The sequence below is a fragment of the Heptranchias perlo genome, chromosome 31 (genome assembly GCF_035084215.1).
Source record: "Heptranchias perlo isolate sHepPer1 chromosome 31, sHepPer1.hap1, whole genome shotgun sequence".
In the NCBI taxonomy this organism is placed as follows: Eukaryota; Metazoa; Chordata; class Chondrichthyes; order Hexanchiformes; family Hexanchidae; genus Heptranchias; species Heptranchias perlo.
Genome location: NC_090355.1, coordinates 3,251,479 through 3,264,912, shown reverse-complemented (window position 1 = coordinate 3,264,912; position 13,434 = coordinate 3,251,479).

The window sequence follows — 13,434 nt, the reverse complement described above, 5'->3', positions numbered from 1 at the left end:
TCCCACACTCTCCCATTCACTCAAAGTCCCACACTCTCACATTCACCCAAACTCCCACACTCTCCCATTCACCCAAAGCCCCACACTCTCCCATTCACGTAAAGTCCCACACTCTCCCACTTACGTAAAGTCCCACACTCCCCCATTCACATAAAGTCCCACACTCTCCCTTTCACCCACAGTCCCACACTCTCCCATTCACCCACTGTCCCACACTCTCCGATTCACTCAAAGTCCCACACTCTCTCATTCACCTCAAGTCCCACACTCTCCCATTCACCCACAGTCCCACACTCTCCCATTCACCCAAAGTCCCACACTCTCCCATTCACGTAAAGTCCCACACTCTCCCACTTACGTAAAGTCCCACACTCCCCCATTCAGGCAAAGACCCACACTCTCCCACTCACCCAAAGTTCCACACTCCCCCATTCACGTAAAGTCCCACACTCTCCCATTCACGGACAGTCCCAAACTCCCCCATTCACGTAAAGTCCCACACTCTCCAATTCACACACAGTCCCACACTCACCCATTCACCCAGAGTCCCACACTCTCCCATTCACGCAAAGTCCCACACTCTCCCATTCACCCAAAGTCCCACACTCTCCCATTCACGTAAAGTCCCACATTCTCCAATTCACCTCAAGTCCCAAGATCTCCCATTCACCTACAGTCCCACATTCTCCCATTCACCCACAGTCCCACACTCTCCCATTCACGCAAAGTCCCACACTCTCCCACTCAGCCAAAGTTCCACACTCCCCCATTCACGTAAAGTCCCACACTCTCCCATTCACGTAAAGTCCCACATTCTCCAATTCACCTCAAGTCCCAAGATCTCCCATTCACCTACAGTCCCACATTCTCCCATTCACCCAAAGTCCAACACTCTCCCATTCACCCAAAGTCCCAGAGTCTCCCATTCACCCACATTCCCACACTCTCCCATTCACCAAAAGTCCCACACTATCCCATTCACGCAAAGTCCCACACTATCCCATTCACCCAAAGTCCAACACTCTCCCATTCACCCAAAGTCCCAGACTCTCCCATTCACCCACATTCCCACATTCTCCCATTCACCCAAAGTCCAACACTCTCCCATTCACCCAAAGTCCCAGACTCTCCCATTCACCCACATTCCCACACTCTCACATTCACTCAAAGTCCCACATTCTCACATTCACCCAAACTCCCACACTCTCCCATTCACCCAAAGACCCACACTCTCCCATTCACGTAAAGTCCCACACTCTCCCACTTACGTAAAGTCCCACACACCCCCATTCACATAAAGTCCCACACTCTCCCTTTCACCCACAGTCCCACACTCTCCCATTCCCCCACTGTCCCACACTCTCCGATTCACTCAAAGTCCCACACTCTCTCATTCACCTCAAGTCCCACACTCTCCCATTCACCCACAGTCCCACACTCTCCCATTCACCCAAAGTCCCACACTCTCCCATTCACGTAAAGTCCCACACTCTCCCACTTACGTAAAGTCCCACACTCCCCCATTCACATAAAGTCCCATACTCTCCCATTCACCCACAGTCCCACACCCTCCCATTCACCCACTGTCCCACAATCTCCGATTCACTCAAAGTCCCACACTCTCCCATTCTCCTCAAGTCCCACACTCTCCCATTCACCCACAGTCCCACACTCTCCCATTCACCCACAGTCCCACACTCTCCCATTCATCCACAGTCCCACACTCTCCCATTCAAACAAAGGCCCACACTCTCTCATTCAACCAAAGTCCCACACACTCCCATTCACGTAAAGTCCCACACTCTCCCATTCACCCAAAGTCCCACATTCTCCCATTCACCCAAAGTTCCACACTCTCCCATTCACCCAAAGTCCAACACTCTCCCATTCACCCACAGTCCCACACGATCCCATTCACGCAAAGTCCCACACTATCCCATTCATGCAAAGTCCCACACTCTCCCATTCACCCAAAGTTCCACACTCTCCCATTCACGTAAAGTCCCACATTCTCCAATCCACTTCAAGTCCCAAAATCTAACATTCACCTACAGTCCAACATTCTCCCATTCACCCAAAGTCCAACACTCTCCCATTCACCCAAAGTCCCAGACTCTCCCATTCACCCACATTCCCACACTCTCCCATTCACCCACAGTCCCACACTCTCCCATTCACCCAAAGTCCCACACTCTCCCATTCACACAAAGTCCCACACTCTCCCATTCACACAAAGTCCCACACTCTCCCATTCACCTCAAGTCGCACACTCTCCCATTCATCCACAGTCCCACACTCTCCCATTCAACCAAAGACCCACACTCTCCCATTCAACCAAAGTCCCACACACTCCCATTCACGTAAAGTCCCACATTCTCCCATTCACCCAAAGTCCAACACTCTCCCATTCACCCAAAGTCCCACACTCTCCCATTCACCCAAAGTCAAATACTCTCCCATTCACCCACGGTCTCACTCTCTCCCATTCACCCACAGTCCCACACTCTCCCATTCAACCAAAGTCCCACACTCTCACTTTCAACCAAAGTCCCACACACTCCCATTCACGTAAAGTCCCACATTCTCCCATTCACCTTAAGTCCCAAAATCTCCCATTCACCGATAGTGCCACACTCTCCCATTCACCCAAGGTCCCACAGTCTCCCATTCACCCAAATTCCAACAGTCTCCCATTCACGCACAGTCCCACACTCTCCCATTCACCCACAGTCGCACACTCTCCCATTCAACCAAAGTACCACACACTCCCATTCACCCAAATTCCAACACTCTCCCATTCAGACAAAGTGCCACACTCCCCCATTCACCCAAAGTCCCACACTCTCCCATTCACGTAAAGTCCCACATTCTCCCATTCACCTTAAGTCCCAAAATCTCCCATTCACCTGTAGTGCCACACTCTCCCATTCACCCACAGTCCCACACTCTCCCATTCACCCACAGTCCAACACTCTCCAATTCACCCACAGTCCCACACTCTCCCATTCAGGTAAAGTCCCACACTCCCCCATTCACGTAAAGCCCCACACTCTCCCATTCACGCAAAGTCCCACATTCTCCCATTTACCCACAGTCCCACAGTCTCCCATTCACGCAAAGACCCACACTCTCCCACTCACCCAAAGTTCCACACTCCCCCATTCACGTAAAGTCCCACACTCTCCCATTCACGGACAGTCCCAATCTCCCCCATTCACGTAAAGTCCCACACTCTCCCATTCACACACAGTCCCACACTCACCCATTCACCCAGAGTCCCACACTCTCCCATTCACGCAAAGTCCCACACTCTCCCATTCACCCAAAGTGCCACACTCCCCCGATTCACGTAAAGCCCCACACTCTCCCATTCACGCAAAGTCCCACATTCTCCCATTCACCCACAGTCCCACACTCTCCCATTCACGCAAAGTCCCACACTCTCCCACTCAGCCAAAGTTCCACACTCCCCCATTCACGTAAAGTCCCACACTCTCCCATTCACGTAAAGTCCCACATTCTCCAATTCACCTCAAGTCCCAAGATCTCCCATTCACCTACAGTCCCACATTCTCCCATTCACCCAAAGTCCAACACTCTCCCATTCACCCAAAGTCCCAGAGTCTCCCATTCACCCACATTCCCACACTCTCCCATTCACCAAAAGTCCCACACTATCCCATTCACGCAAAGTCCCACACTATCCCATTCACCCAAAGTCCAACACTCTCCCATTCACCCAAAGTCCCAGACTCTCCCATTCACCCACATTCCCACATTCTCCCATTCACCCAAAGTCCAACACTCTCCCATTCACCCAAAGTCCCAGACTCTCCCATTCACCCACATTCCCACACTCTCCCATTCACTCAAAGTCCCACACTCTCACATTCACCCAAACTCCCACACTCTCCCATTCACCCAAAGTCCCACACTCTCCCATTCACGTAAAGTCCCACACTCTCCCACTTACGTAAAGTCCCACACTCCCCCATTCACATAAAGTCCCACACTCTCCCTTTCACCCACAGTCCCACACTCTCCCATTCACCCACTGTCCCACACTCTCCGATTCACTCAAAGTCCCACACTCTCTCATTCACCTCAAGTCCCACACTCTCCCATTCACCCACAGTCCCACACTCTCCCATTCACCCAAAGTCCCACACTCTCCCATTCACGTAAAGTCCCACACTCTCCCACTTACGTAAAGTCCCACACTCCCCCATTCACATAAAGTCCCATACTCTCCCATTCACCCACAGTCCCACACTCTCCCATTCACCCACTGTCCCACAATCTCCGATTCACTCAAAGTCCCACACTCTCCCATTCTCCTCAAGTCCCACACTCTCCCATTCACCCACAGTCCCACACTCTCCCATTCACCCACAGTCCCACACTCTCCCATTCATCCACAGTCCAACACTCTCCCATTCAACCAAAGTCCCACACACTCCCATTCACGTAAAGTCCCACACTCTCCCATTCACCCAAAGTCCCACATTCTCCCATTCACCCAAAGTTCCACACTCTCCCATTCACCCAAAGTCCAATACTCTCCCATTCACCCAAAGTTCCACACTCTCCCATTCACGTAAAGTCCCACATTCTCCAATTCACTTCAAGTCCCAAAATCTAACATTCACCTACAGTCCAACATTCTCCCATTCACCCAATGTCCAACACTCTCCCATTCACCCAAAGTCCCAGACTCTCCCATTCACCCACATTCCCACACTCTCCCATTCACCCACAGTCCCACACTCTCCCATTCACACAAAGTCCCACACTCTCCCATTCACCTCAAGTCCCACACTCTCCCATTCATCCACAGTCCCACACTCTCCCATTCAACCAAAGACCCACACTCTCTCATTCAACCGAAGTCCCACACACTCCCATTCACGTAAAGTCCCACATTCTCCCATTCACCCAAAGTCCAACACTCTCCCATTCACCCAAAGTCCCACACTCTCCCATTCACCCAAAGTCAAATACTCTCCCATTCACCCACGGTCTCACTCTCTCCCATTCACCCACAGTCCCACACTCTCCCATTCAACCAAAGTCCCACACTCTCACTTTCAACCAAAGTCCCACACACTCCCATTCACGTAAAGTCCCACATTCTCCCATTCACCTTAAGTCCCAAAATCTCCCATTCACCAATAGTGCCACACTCTCCCATTCACCCAAAGTCCCACAGTCTCCCATTCACACAAATTCCAACAGTCTCCCATTCACGCACAGTCCCACACTCTCCCATTCAACCAAAGTCCAACACTCTCCCATTCGCGTAAAGTCCCACACTCTCCCATTCACCCACAGTCGCACACTCTCCCATTCAACCAAAGTACCACACACTCCCATTCACCCAAATTCCAACACTCTCCCATTCAGACAAAGTGCCACACTCCCCCATTCACCCAAAGTCCCACACTCTCCCATTCACGTAAAGTCCCACATTCTCCCATTCACCTTAAGTCCCAAAATCTCCCATTCACCTGTAGTGCCACACTCTCCCATTCACCCACAGTCCCACACTCTCCCATTCACCCACAGTCCAACACTCTCCAATTCACCCACAGTCCCACACTCTCCCATTCAGGTAAAGTCCCACACTCTCCCATTCACCCACAGTCCCACACTCTCCCATTCACCCACAGTCCAACACTCTCCAATTCACCCACAGTCCCACACTCTCCCATTCACCCACAGTCCCACACTCTCCCAGTCAACCAAAGTCCCACACTCTCCCATTTGCGTAAAGTCCCACACTCCCCCATTCACAGAAAGTCCCAGACTCTCCCATTCACGCACAGTCCCACACTCTCACATTCACCCAAAGTCCAACATTCTCCCACTCACGTATAGTCCCTCAATCCTCCATTCACGTAAAGTCCGACACTTTCCCATTCACCCACAGTCCAAAACTCTCCCATTCAACCACAGTCTCACACTCTCCCATTCAACCAAAGTACCACACACTCCCATTCACGTAAAGTCGCACATTCTCCCATTCACCTTAAGTCCCAAAATCTCCCATTCATCCACTGTCCCACACTCTCCCATTCACGCAAAGTCCCACACTCTCCCATTCACCCAAAGTCCCACACTCTCCCATTCACGTAAAGTCCCACACTCTCCCATTCACGTAAAGTCCCACACACTCCCATTCACATAAAGTCCCACACTCCACCATTCACGTAAATCCCACACTCTCCCATTCACCCAAAGTGCCACACTCCCCCATTCATGTAAATCCCCACACTCTCCCATTCACCCACAGTCCCACACTCTCCCATTCACCCACAGTCCCACACTCTCCCATTCACCCAAAGTTCCACACTCCCCCATTCACGTAAATTCCCACACTCTCCCATTCACGTAAAGTCCCACACTCCCCCATTCACGTAAAGTTCCACACTCTCCCATTCACCTCCAGTCCCACATTCTCCCATTCACCCAAAGTCCAACACTCTCCCTTTCACCAAAAGACCCACACTCTCCCATTCACTCAAAGTTCCACACTCTCCCATTCACCTCCAGTCCCACATTCTCCCATTCACCCAAAGTCCAACACTCTCCCTTTCACCAAAAGTCCCACACTATCCCATTCACGCAAAGTCCCACACTATCCCATTCACCCACAGTCCAACACTCTCCAATTCACCCACAGTCCCACACTCTCCCATTCACCCACAGTCTCACACTCTCCCATTCACCCACAGTCCCACACTCTCCCATTCACCCACAGTCTCACACTCTCCCATTCACCCACATTCCCACACTCTCCCATTCACCCAAAGTCCCACACTCTCCCATTCACCCAAAGTCCCACACTCTCCCATTCACCCACAGTCCCACACTCTCCCATTCACGCAAGTCCCACACTCCCCCATTCACGTAAAGTTCCACACTCTCCCATTCACCTCCAGTCCCACATTCTCCCATTCACCCAAAGTCCAACACTCTCCCTTTCACCAAAAGTCCCACACTCTCCCATTCACTCAAAGTTCCACACTCTCCCATTCACCCACAGTCCCACACTCTCCCATTCACCCACAGTCCCACACTCTCCCATTCACGCAAGTCCCACACTCTCCCATTCACCCAAAGTTCCACACTCCCCCATTCACGTAAAGTCCCACACTCTCCCATTCACCCAAAGTCCCACACACTCCCATTCACGTAAAGTCCCACACTCTCCCACTTACGTAAAGTCCCACACTCCCCCATTCACGTAAAGTCCCACATTCTCCCATTCACCCACAGTCCCACACTCTCCCATTCACCCACAGTACCACACTCTCCCATTCACGCAAAGTACCACACTCTCCCATTCACGTAAATTCCCACACTCTCCCATTCACGTAAAGTCCCACACTCCCCCATTCACGTAAAGTCCCACACTCTCCCATTCACCTCCAGTCCCACATTCTCCCATTGACCCAAAGTCCAACACTCTCCCATTCACCAAAAGTCCCACACTCTCCCATTCACTCAAAGTCCCACACTCTCACATTCACCCACAGTCCCACACTATCCCATTCACGCAAAGTCCCACACTATCCCATTCACCCAAAGTCCCAGACTCTCCAATTCACCCACATTCCCACACTCTCCCATTCACCCAAAGTCCAACGCTCTCCCATTCACCCAAAGTCCCACACTCTCACATTCACCCACAGTCCCACACTATCCCATTCACGCAAAGTCCCAGACTCTCCAATTCACCCACATTCCCACACTCTCCCATTCACCCAAAGTCCAACACTCTCCCATTCACCCAAAGTCCCACACTCTCACATTCACCCACAGTCCCACACTATCCCATTCACCCAAAGTCCCAGACTCTCCAATTAAACCACATTCCCACACTCTCCCATTCACCCAAAGTCCCACACTCTCCCATTCACGTAAAGTCCCACACTCTCCCATTCACGTAAAGTCCCACACTCTCCCATTCACGTAAAGTCCCACACTCTCCAACTTACGTAAAGTCCCACACTCCCCCATTCACATAAAGTCCCACACTCTCCCATTCACCCACAGTCCCACAATCTCCCATTCACGCAAAGTCCCACACTCTCCCATTCACCCAAAGTCCCACACTCTCCCATTCACCCAAAGTCCCACACTCTCCCATTCACGTAAAGTCCCACACTCCCCCATTGACGTAAAGTGCCACACTCTCCCATTCACGCAAAGTCCCACACTCCCCCATTCACGTAAAGACCCACACTCTCCCATTCACGCAAATTCCCACACTCTCCCATTCACCCAAAGTGCCACACTCTCCCATTCACGTAAAGTCCCACACTCCCCCATTCACGTAAAGCCCCACACTCTCCCATTCACGCAAAGTCCCACATTCTCCCATTCACCCACAGTCCCACAGTCTCCCATTCACGCAAAGACCCACACTCTCCCACTCACCCAAAGTTCCACACTCCCCCATTCACGTAAAGTCCCACACTCTCCCATTCACGGACAGTCCCAAACTCCCCCATTCACGTAAAGTCCCACACTCTCCCATTCACCCACAGTCCCACACTCACCCATTCACCCACATTCCCACACTCTCCCATTCACCCAAAGTCCAACACTCTCCCATTCACCCAAAGTCCCACACTCTCACATTCACCCACAGTCCCACACTATCCCATTCACCCAAAGTCCCAGACTCTCCAATTAAACCACATTCCCACACTCTCCCATTCACCCAAAGTCCCACACTCTCCCATTCACCCAAAGTGCCACACTCTCCCATTCACGTAAAGTCCCACACTCCCCCGATTCACGTAAAGCCCCACACTCTCCCATTCACTCAAAGTCCCACATTCTCCCATTCACCCACAGTCCCACACTCTCCCATTCACGCAAAGTCCCACACTCTCCCACTCAGCCAAAGTCCCACACTCTCCCATTCACGGAAAGTCCCAAACTCCCCCATTCACACAAAGTTCCACACTCCCCCATTCACGTAAAATCCCACACTCTCCCATTGACGTAAAGTCCCAAACTCCCCCATTCACGTAAAGTCCCACACTCTCCCATTCACCCACAGTCCCACACTATCCCATTCACCCAGAGTCCCACACTCTCCCATTCACCCAAAGTTCCACACTCTCCCATTCACGTAAAGTCCCACATTCTCCAATTCACCTCAAGTCCCAAGATCTCCCATTCACCTACAGTCCCACATTCTCCCATTCACCCAAAGTCCAACACTCTCCCATTCACCCAACGTCCCAGAGTCTCCCATTCACCCACATTCCCACACTCTCCCATTCACCAAAAGTCCCACACTATCCCATTCACGCAAAGTCCCACACTATCCCATTCACCCAAAGTCCAACACTCTCCCATTCACCCAAAGTCCCAGACTCTCCCATTCACCCACATTCCCACACTCTCACATTCACCCAAACTCCCACACTCTCACATTCACCCAAACTCCCACACTCTCCCATTCACCCAAAGTCCCACACTCTCCCATTCACGTAAAGTCCCACACTCTCCCACTTACGTAAAGTCCCACACTCCCCCATTCACATAAATTCCCACACTCGCCCATTCACCCACAGTCCCACACTCTCCCATTCACCCACTGTCCCACACTCTCCGATTCACTCAAAGTCCCACACTCTCTCATTCACCTCAAGTCCCACACTCTCCCATTCACCCACAGTCCCACACTCTCCCATTCACCCAAAGTCCCACACTCCCCCATTCACATAAAGTCCCATACTCTCCCATTCACCCACAGTCCCACACTCTCCCATTCACCCACTGTCCCACAATCTCCGATTCACTCAAAGTCCCACACTCTCCCATTCTCCTCAAGTCCCACACTCTCCCATTCACCCACAGTCCCACACTCTCCCATTCACCCACAGTCCCACACTCTCCCATTCATCCACAGTCCCACACTCTCCCATTCAAACAAAGGCCCACACTCTCTCATTCAACCAAAGTCCCACACACTCCCATTCACGTAAAGTCCCACACTCTCCCATTCACCCAAAGTCCCACATTCTCCCATTCACCCAAAGTTCCACACTCTCCCATTCACCCAAAGTGCCACACTCCCCCATTCACGTAAATCCCCACACTCTCCCATTCACCCACAGTCCCACACTCTCCCATTCACCCACAGTCCCACACTCTCCCATTCACCCAAAGTTCCACACTCCCCCATTCACGTAAATTCCCACACTCTCCCATTCACGTAAAGTCCCACACTCCCCCATTCACGTAAAGTTCCACACTCTCCCATTCACCTCCAGTCCCACATTCTCCCATTCACCCAAAGTCCAACACTCTCCCTTTCACCAAAAGTCCCACACTCTCCCATTCACTAAAAGTTCCACACTCTCCCATTCACCTCCAGTCCCACATTCTCCCATTCACCCAAAGTCCAACACTCTCCCTTTCACCAAAAGTCCCACACTATCCCATTCACGCAAAGTCCCACACTATCCCATTCACCCACAGTCCAACACTCTCCAATTCACCCACAGTCCCACACTCTCCCATTCACCCACAGTCTCACACTCTCCCATTCACCCACAGTCCCACACTCTCCCATTCACCCACAGTCTCACACTCTCCCATTCACCCACATTCCCACACTCTCCCATTCACCCAAAGTCCCACACTCTCCCATTCACCCAAAGTCCCACACTCTCACATTCACCCACAGTCCCACACTCTCCCATTCACGCAAAGTCCCACACTCTCCCATTCACCCACAGTCCCACACTCTCCCATTCACGCAAGTCCCACACTCTCTCATTCACCCAAAGTTCCACACTCCCCCATTCACGTAAAGTCCCACACTCTCCCATTCACCCAAAGTCCCACACTCTCCCATTCACCCAAAGTCCCACACACTCCCATTCACGTAAAGTCCCACACTCTCCCACTTACGTAAAGTCCCACACTCCCCCATTCACGTAAAGTCCCACATTCTCCCATTCACCCACAGTCCCACACTCTCCCATTCACCCACAGTACCACACTCTCCCATTCACGCAAAGTCCCACACTCCCCCATTCACGTAAAGTCCCACACTCTCCCATTCACCTCCAGTCCCACATTCTCCCATTCACCCAAAGTCCAACACTCTCCCATTCACCAAAAGTCCCACACTCTCCCATTCACTCAAAGTCCCACACTCTCACATTCACCCACAGTCCCACACTATCCCATTCACGCAAAGTCCCACACTATACCATTCACCCAAAGTCCCAGACTCTCCAATTCACCCACATTCCCACACTCTCCCATTCACCCAAAGTCCAACACTCTCCCATTCACCCAAAGTCCCACACTCCCCCATTCACGTAAATTCCCACACTCTCCCATTCACGTAAAGTCCCACACACTCCCATTCACGTAAAGTCCCACATTCTCCCATTCACCCAAAGTCCAACACTCTCCCATTCACCCAAAGTCCCACACTCTCCCATTCACCCAAATTCAAATACTCTCCCATTCACCCACGGTCTCACTCTCTCCCATTCACCCACAGTCCCACACTCTCCCATTCAACCAAAGTCCCACACTCTCACTTTCAACCAAAGTCCCACACACTCCCATTCACGTAAAGTCCCACATTCTCCCATTCACCTTAAGTCCCAAAATCTCCCATTCACCGATAGTGCCACACTCTCCCATTCACCCAAAGTCCCACAGTCTCCCATTCACCCAAATTCCAACAGTCTCCCATTCACGCACAGTCCCACACTCTCCCATTCAACCAAAGTCCAACACTCTCCCATTCGCGTAAAGTCCCACACTCTCCCATTCACCCACAGTCCCACACACTCCCATTCACCCAAATTCCAACACTCTCCCATTCAGACAAAGTGCCACACTCCCCCATTCACCCAAAGTCCCACACTCTCCCATTCACGTAAAGTCCCACACTCTCCCATTCATCCACTGTCCCACACTCTCACATTCACCCAAAGTCCAACACTCTCCCATTCACGTAAAGTCCCACATTCTCCCATTCACCTTAAGTCCCAAAATCTCCCATTCACCTGTAGTGCCACACTCTCCCATTCACCCACAGTCCCACACTCTCCCATTCACCCACAGTCCAACACTCTCCAATTCACCCACAGTCCCACACTCTCCCATTCAGGTAAAGTCCCACACTCTCCCATTCACCCACAGTCCCACACTCTCCCATTCACCCACAGTCCAACACTCTCCAATTCACCCACAGTCCCACACTCTCCCATTCACCCACAGTCCCACACTCTCCCAGTCAACCAAAGTCCCACACTCTCCCATTTGCGTAAAGTCCCACACTCCCCCATTCACAGAAAGTCCCAGACTCTCCCATTCACGCACAGTCCCACACTCTCACATTCACCCAAAGTCCAACATTCTCCCACTCACGTATAGTCCCTCAATCCTCCATTCACGTAAAGTCCGACACTTTCCCATTCACCCACAGTCCAAAACTCTCCCATTCAACCACAGTCTCACACTCTCCCATTCAACCAAAGTACCACACACTCCCATTCACGTAAAGTCGCACATTCTCCCATTCACCTTAAGTCCCAAAATCTCCCATTCATCCACTGTCCCACACTCTCCCTTTCACCAAAAGTCCCACACTCTCCCATTCACTCAAAGTTCCACACTCTCCCATTCACCTCCAGTCCCACATTCTCCCATTCACCCAAAGTCCAACACTCTCCCTTTCACCAAAAGTCCCACACTATCCCATTCACGCAAAGTCCCACACTATCCCATTCACCCACAGTCCAACACTCTCCAATTCACCCACAGTCCCACACTCTCCCATTCACCCACAGTCTCACACTCTCCCATTCACCCACAGTCCCACACTCTCCCATTCACCCACAGTCTCACACTCTCCCATTCACCCACATTCCCACACTCTCCCATTCACCCAAAGTCCCACACTCTCCCATTCACCCAAAGTCCCACACTCTCACATTCACCCACAGTCCCACACTCTCCCATTCACGCAAAGTCCCACACTCTCCCATTCACCCACAGTCCCACACTCTCCCATTCACGTAAGTCCCACACTCTCTCATTCACCCAAAGTTCCACACTCCCCCATTCACGTAAAGTCCCACACTCTCCCATTCACGGAAAGTCCCACACTCCCCCATTCACATAAAGTCCCACATTCTCCCATTCACCCAAAGTCCCACACACTCCCATTCACGTAAAGTCCCACACTCTCCCACTTACGTAAAGTCCCACACTCCCCCATTCACGTAAAGTCCCACATTCTCCCATTCACCCACAGTCCCACACTCTCCCATTCACCCACAGTACCACACTCTCCCATTCACGCAAAGTCCCACACTCCCCCATTCACGTAAAGTCCCACACTCTCCCATTCACCTCCAGTCCCACATTCTCCCATTCACC